Consider the following 7,100-nt stretch of genomic DNA (forward strand, 5'->3'; position numbering starts at 1 on the left):
TCTTCTGTCCATCCTGAGAATGGAGGAGAGTGAGAGAGGCGGGGGGGGGGGGGGGGGGGGGGGGGAGAGAGACTGCAACTGCAGATGTCCCTGTGTGAGTCATTACACCCATGAACTGGGGAGAGTTCGTTGGAAAATGCATTTACGTGAAAGCCAGGGGAGTGTCTGCGGGTCAGCGTCGGGGCAGAGTTGAAGGGTCGCAGCGACTCCCTCCTCCCTGCCCTGAGTCAACTCAACGGACCTCACCACAGAGAACCAAACACGGCTTACTCACCACAACTACTTACCTCACTTTTACCTCATTGCTCATCTGTCTACGGCAACCCCGACTGCATCTGATCTTACAGGGCAGCGCTGACTTAAGTTTAATGTTACTGGCAGTATTTTACTGTTATGGATCCAACGCTGCTTAAAAGAAGAGAAACTGTAACCAAAAAAAGTTCAAATGAATGAGAAAAAAGCAGTGCTATTTTTAAGCCCTAGCTGTGGGCTACGCTGAGCGCCGTAGAGGCATTACGCTATCTTTTGGTCAGCGGTTCAAAAGAGAGAACGGGTTGACCTCGGCACTTCAGACGCAGTGCTTTTAGGCTACGCTAAGAGCCATTATAGAGGGCTATGATATCAATGCTAGCAACAATTACAGTTTCTTTAGTTTTATGCCAGCAATCATTGCAGTCGTTTAGCTTATGCTAAGTGTCATTGCAGTATTGTAGCTAATACGCTGTATGCTAATAGTCATACTGTATCTGAGGTGTATGCTAATAGTCCTACAGTATCTAAGCTTAATGCTCATAATTATTACAGTATCTTAGCTTTATGCTAATAGTCCTACAGTATCTGAGGTGTATGCTAATAGTCATACTGTATCTTAGGTATATGCTAATAGTCATACACTATCTAAGCTTTATGCTAATAGTCACACTGTGTCTTAGCTTCATGCGAATAGTCATTACAGTAGCTCCATGCTAACCAGAGGTGATTAGGCCTTACCTATGTCGATGGAACCTGCCGGTTCTTATCACCAGCAGCCCTGCCCCCCCTGCACATACCCACCATTCCTCTCGCATGAAATAGTGTGCTTACTCAGAACGTTCCCTCGCCGTGTTACGGACTTCCTACCAGAACTGCACTCTGGGGAAATGTGTCTGAGGAGCTCGCATTGACATCCTTTTTCCTCTCTCTCTCCCTCCCTCTCATCTCTGTGATTTACTCACGCCATACGTTCTTCCTTTGGCTTCTCTGGCGGCTTTAAAGGGAGTCCGGTTCAACTCATAAGTGTGCTCCCTTAATGAATGTTGTAGCTTGGCTGTAGTGGTGACTTCTATATGGCAGCTGAGTATGGAGTTAACTAGGGCTCAGGTCAGTCAGAACCGCCACTGTTATCCCCTGGCCCCAAGGGTGCGTGCGCGTGTGCGTGTGTGTGTGCGTGTGTGTGTGTGTATGTGTGTGTGTGTGTGTATGTGTGTGCGTGTGTGTGTTACGCTGTGGACACGGGTCAGACCCAGCCTTGCCATGTCACTGTGGGAAAAGGTGGGAGGGAGGGAGTGATAGATGGGGTGAAAGAGAGAAGGAAGGCAGAGATGGAGGGATTCCTTCCCTCCGAAGGCCAGGGGCTCAGTGGTGAGTGCTGGCCCTGGCCCTCCTGAGGCTCCTAACCCTGTGAATGCTGCGCTCTGTCCCCCGTCGCTCTGTTCCCCCGTCGCTCTGTTCCCCGTCGCTCTGTCCCCCGTCTGTCCCCCGTCGCTCTGTCCCCCGTCGCTCTGTTCCCCCAGCTGAGAGATTCCAGAGGTTCCTCTCTCTGCCTTCTAGGCCTCCTGGGTCACTCGTTTGTCATCATGACCTTCGACCCCTGCAGGCCAGTGTGCCAGGAGGAATGTCGGAGATGTTTACCTTTGCTGAGACTGATGGTGTCCAGGTGGCTCTCTTTCTCTCTCCCTCTTTTTTTTTTTTTTTTCTCTTTTTTTCTTTCTCTCTCTCTCTCTCTCTCTCTCTTTTTTTTTTTTCAATAGTCTGTTTTTCCCCCAGCCACCGAGGCTCACCCCCTAAGACCTGCCTGCTGAAGAATGCAGGGAGAGAAACCCCCTCTAGTCTCTAAGTCCACTGGGACTGTACTGTAGCAGCCGACAGCTAAAGCGTGGCTGTTCTCCACCAAAACCCCTTTAGCTTTAGCTTTGGTTAGCGTTCCTTTCTATGGTGTCCTTTCAAACAAAAGACAGACACTCCACTGAGAAGCATTAGGAATGTCTCAACTGGACAGCATTGAGGGAGAGAGAGAGAGAGAGAGAGAGAGAGAGAGAGAGAGAGAGAGAGAGAGAGAGAGAGAGAAACATACAAAGAGGTAGAGCAAGAGAAAGGGATATTGATTGGCGTGGTCGTCTGTCTGGGTCTACACCGAAGCGGACACATCCCACCTCTCTCGCTACTTCCCAGCATCACCGGCCAATGGCACGGCAGACGGGGAGCGTCCCATAATGCACTCATTCACAACGCTGGCCATCTATCACTCCCTTGTCCAGACGTCTCCCAGCGGCTCCTCGCCGGTGCTCTCCTACTGGAAACTCCTGGAAAGTTTCCTGTGCACCCCCCCACCCTGCCCTCCCCTACACCCCCCAGCCCCGCTGCCCCCCCCCCCACCCCCCAACCCCCGGCCTCTAAAGAGCCCATTAAACAGTGTTGTAATGCAAACAGCAGGTCCGAGGAGAGCGGCTAGGTGTCGGGTGCAGAGGGGATGAGCGTCTAATGCAGCCATTATGCGTCGCGAGGGGGGGGAGAGATTATCATAAAAGCATCTCCTCCTCTAATGTGGACACGTCTGATCAATACCAGACTCACGGGATAGAGATGGAAGGATGGAGTGATGGAGGGATGAAGGATAGAGGGAGGAAGGGGAGTAGCTTTATTAATCTTTCGCCCTGTTCTCCCGTGACCTGATCAACAAGGGCACTGTCATCAGAGGAGGGTGGGAGGGTGAGGAGAGGAGGGTGAGGAGAGGGGGAGGATGGGGGAGGAGGGAGAGAGAGAGGGAGGGGATGTGTGAGGCAGCTTGTGTGGAGCAGGGAAGATAAAGCTCTTTGATTCTCCTCTACCCCAGTACAATACCCTAACACGGTTCTTATCCATCATAACAGGCTACAACAAACAACAAAATACAGACACCGTATTTCGCCATGACTATTCTTACTTCTTAATTGTTATTTTAGGACACATTGTTCACGAGCGTGAGACATACAGTGCTCCCATATCATATGAATACCACCCTCGGATGACAAACAGCGTTGCTGAGAGACGTGTTTTGATAGAAATAGGAGGCAGTGATTCTTGTTTCCCCCAGTCCTCTGGACAGTTGGATTGAAACGTGTATAATATTCTGCCTCCGGTGCCAAGTAATGTTTTTTTCTTTGACGCAATAGTGGACAATGAAGCCAGCCCAGCTGTGTGTGTGTGTGTGTGTGTGTGCGTCCGTGCGTGCGTGCGTCTGTGCCTGTGTGTGTCGGTGTGTGTGTGTGTGTCTGTGTCTGTGTGTGTCTGTGTCTGTGTGTGTGTGTCTGTGTGTGTGTGTGAGCTGTTTTTGTTCCTGCTAATGCCTTTTCCTGCAGGTGTGTCCCATGTGGCACATGGAAGGATCCCTTCACACCGTTTCAATGGCAGATAGAGCAGACAGCCAGCTGGCTCTCATCAGTTACCCTCATATTGGCCAGACCGCTGTCCAGAACTCTCTCAGATCACCGTTCTAGTCCAACCATCTGACTGACAGTGGGGGGGGGAGCATTGTTGGACTGAATGTTGTGGGGACCGACACGAAAATAACACTCTCTGAATCTTCATCTAAAGGGATTAGGATCTCAGTGTTTCAAATGAAATCAGAATATATGCCTTTCACCTAGTGGGCTATTTACAATGTTTATAGAGTTGACTGTGGTAGCAGGGGCTTTCATACAGTACTAATACACTCACCAAACACTTTATTAGGAACACCTGTACACCTTCTCATGGTGGAGGTGGTGTAATGGTGGTGTAAAATGTTTTCTTGGCACACTTTGGGACGTTAATAATCATTGCTTGAAGGCCACAGCCTATTTGAGTATTGTTGCTGACCATGCGCATCCCTTCATGGCCACAATTTACCCATTTTCTAATGGCTACTTCCAGCATGATAATGCACCATGTCACAAAGCAAAAGTCGTCTCAAACTGGTTTCATGAACATGACAATGAGTTCAGTGTTCTTCAGTGGCCTTCCCAGTCAATAGAACACCTTTGGGATGTGGTAGAACGGGAGATTCACAGCTTGAAAGTATACCTGAAAAATCTGCAGGAATTGCATGATGCATTCATGTCATCATGGACCAGAATCTCAAAGGAATGCTTCCAACATCTTGTGGAATCAATGCCACGAAGAATTGAGGCTGTTTTGAGAGAAAGGGGAGGCCCTACCCAGTATTAGTATAGTGTTCCTAACAAAGTGTTCAGTGTATATTATATTAATATATATATATATATATATATAATATTTAAAGTGCACTCAGGGGACATTGATGCTTTTACTCACGCTGTTTTAGATAAAACTGATCTTCATTAAAGCAGCATGAACCTACACACACACACACACACACACACACACACACACACACACACACAAACACACTTACATATATACACACACGCACATGCGCGCACACACACACACACACACACACACACACACACACACAGAGGCCAAGTGAGCAGAAGCTTATCTAATGCACTTTGTGTCTCCCAAAAAAACCCCAAAAACTTTTTCATGACCCACGTAGTATTTTCAAACTGTAATATTCCACCCTTTTAAACACATCCAACTACCCTAATTCATACATCACTGCACACATTCATACATACATACCACTCCCAGATCTTGTTTTTCAGTCACTGAATAACTCTCGCACTTCCACATTCCCGTGAACAGTTGTATCTAGTGGCGACCGGTTCTCTTACCCCCTCTTCCCCCGTAATGTGATTTCAAGTGACCGTGGTGAATAATGGTCTTGGCTGACAGGTAAACTCAGGCCATTTTGGTGAGGCAGTCGGGGGCCTGGTACGGATGGCTGCTGCAGAGACCAGGGAGGTAATGGCTCCCCTTTTGCCCTTTTTACTGTCAGTTAAAGTGAAGGCAGGCAGACTTGCTTGGAATCTGTACACACACGGAAGACACACACACATGCACGCACACACACACACACACACACACACAGAAGACACACACACATGCACGCACACACACACGCACGCACGCACACACGCACAGACACACACACTCACTCTCACTCTCTCTCACACACACATACACACACACACACACACACACACACAAAACAGACACACACACACACACACACACACACACACATTTAGAGGAGTAGCTTAGCCGTGTCTGGGCAGGTCTTGCAGGAGTGGGTCAGGATGACACCGTCGTCACTATCAGGCCATGCTAGAGAGGGAGGAACTCTGGTGCTCTCTTACAACAAATGTGATTTTAACCTCTAACTGAAGCCAGGCGCAGATACCACAGCAGAGAGGAGACCAGACCAAACTGCTTGGTTTTAGAATGTTGTGATAAAACGCAACATTCTAAACATTCTATAGAGAATGCTGTAACTTATTTAACTAAATCAGCAGTGAAAATAAGACAAATATTTAGTGACATAATTTCTCTCTGTTTTTTTTTAATTCTAATCCCTTCTCTTTTTCTGTTTACGCTATTTGTACACTTCCTTTTTTTTTCTCTTACCAAATGACCAATTAAAACGTCAAGTGCAGCGCATTATCATAATAACTACTAATCCTCGAGGATCACTCCTCTTTTACGAAGCTAACTTGACAAACATGTAAACACTCTGCCAGGGCGTGACCTGTTCTGTTGTGCTGCACATGGAGTTTATTTGCTGTGGTTTTAGCAGAAGCTTCCACACAGCCACCCTCGGGGCGTGAATACGGCTGCAGTGATTCTGCCCAAGAACAGCAATCTGACAAGCAGCAGGGCCATAATCCACCGCAGGGCTGAGGCAGGGGAGGCCGGTGGAGGTAGAAATCGGAGGACGGGCGCATTACAAATGAGCCCGTCCTCCGATTTCTACCTCCACCAGGCTCCACTAGTCTGAGGGCTGTGTTTGATATGCATGCCCTAGGAAGGGAATAAATACAGCGTTGCAGCAGGGAGATCAGCCTGACAGGAGGGAACACTCCCCATCATCCCTGATTGGATACCTCTTCTTCTCCATGTGTAACCAACTCATAACGGTTGGGGCTTTTTCACAAATAAAACAGCTTTGATGTCCTGTGAAAGTGATACGCCGTTTAAACATCCAACTTCAAGGGTTATTAGTTACGTTTTATCAGTTACCGAGGCGCTCTGGAAATATGAAAATACATACTTCTAGTAGCCGTAACTGTCTGTCTGGCTGCTTGTAAAATGTGGGCCGATAATTTCAGCTAGCCTTTTTTTTTTTTTTTTTTTTCCTGGTGGTTTTCCTGCCTCTCTCCTCCTCTCTTCTCTTCCCAGAGCTGACACAGGTAGGCCAGACCCAACGTACCTGTTTAAACTTGCTGTGTAATTTATGGATTAGCAGACGCCCCTAATGGCTAAGATCAACAGCAGGAGAGAGGAGAGGGAGAGCTTTCCCTGGGAGAAAGAGAGCGAGGGGGGGGGGGTAGAGGGAGAGGGAGAGAGAGAGCGAGGGGGGGGGGGGGAGAGAGGGAGAGGGAGAGCGAGGGGGGGGGAGAGCGAGAGAGAGACAGAGAGAGAGAGGGAGAAGAAACAAAGAGAGAGAAGATAGACATACACTGTAATACAGAATGAGAGAGTGAAGGATGATGTGTTTTAAGTGAGTGGAGAGGTGATTGCCTTTCCCATAGAGGGAATATGTCTGTTCTGGTCACTCATAATCTGACATTAGGTAGTCAACTCCAATTTAGTCCTGAATTAAACGTGAACTTGATCGAAACATTGATGACTGAAGGTGTAGAGTTAAACGTTAACAAATAGGGAACAAAGATGTATTACAAGATTTATAACATACAAAAACATATATTTCTGGAGTTGACTATTTAATTTAAATCATAAACATA

Source organism: Argentina silus, assembly GCF_951799395.1.
Source record: "Argentina silus genome assembly, chromosome: 19".
NCBI classification, from domain to species: Eukaryota; Metazoa; Chordata; class Actinopteri; order Argentiniformes; family Argentinidae; genus Argentina; species Argentina silus.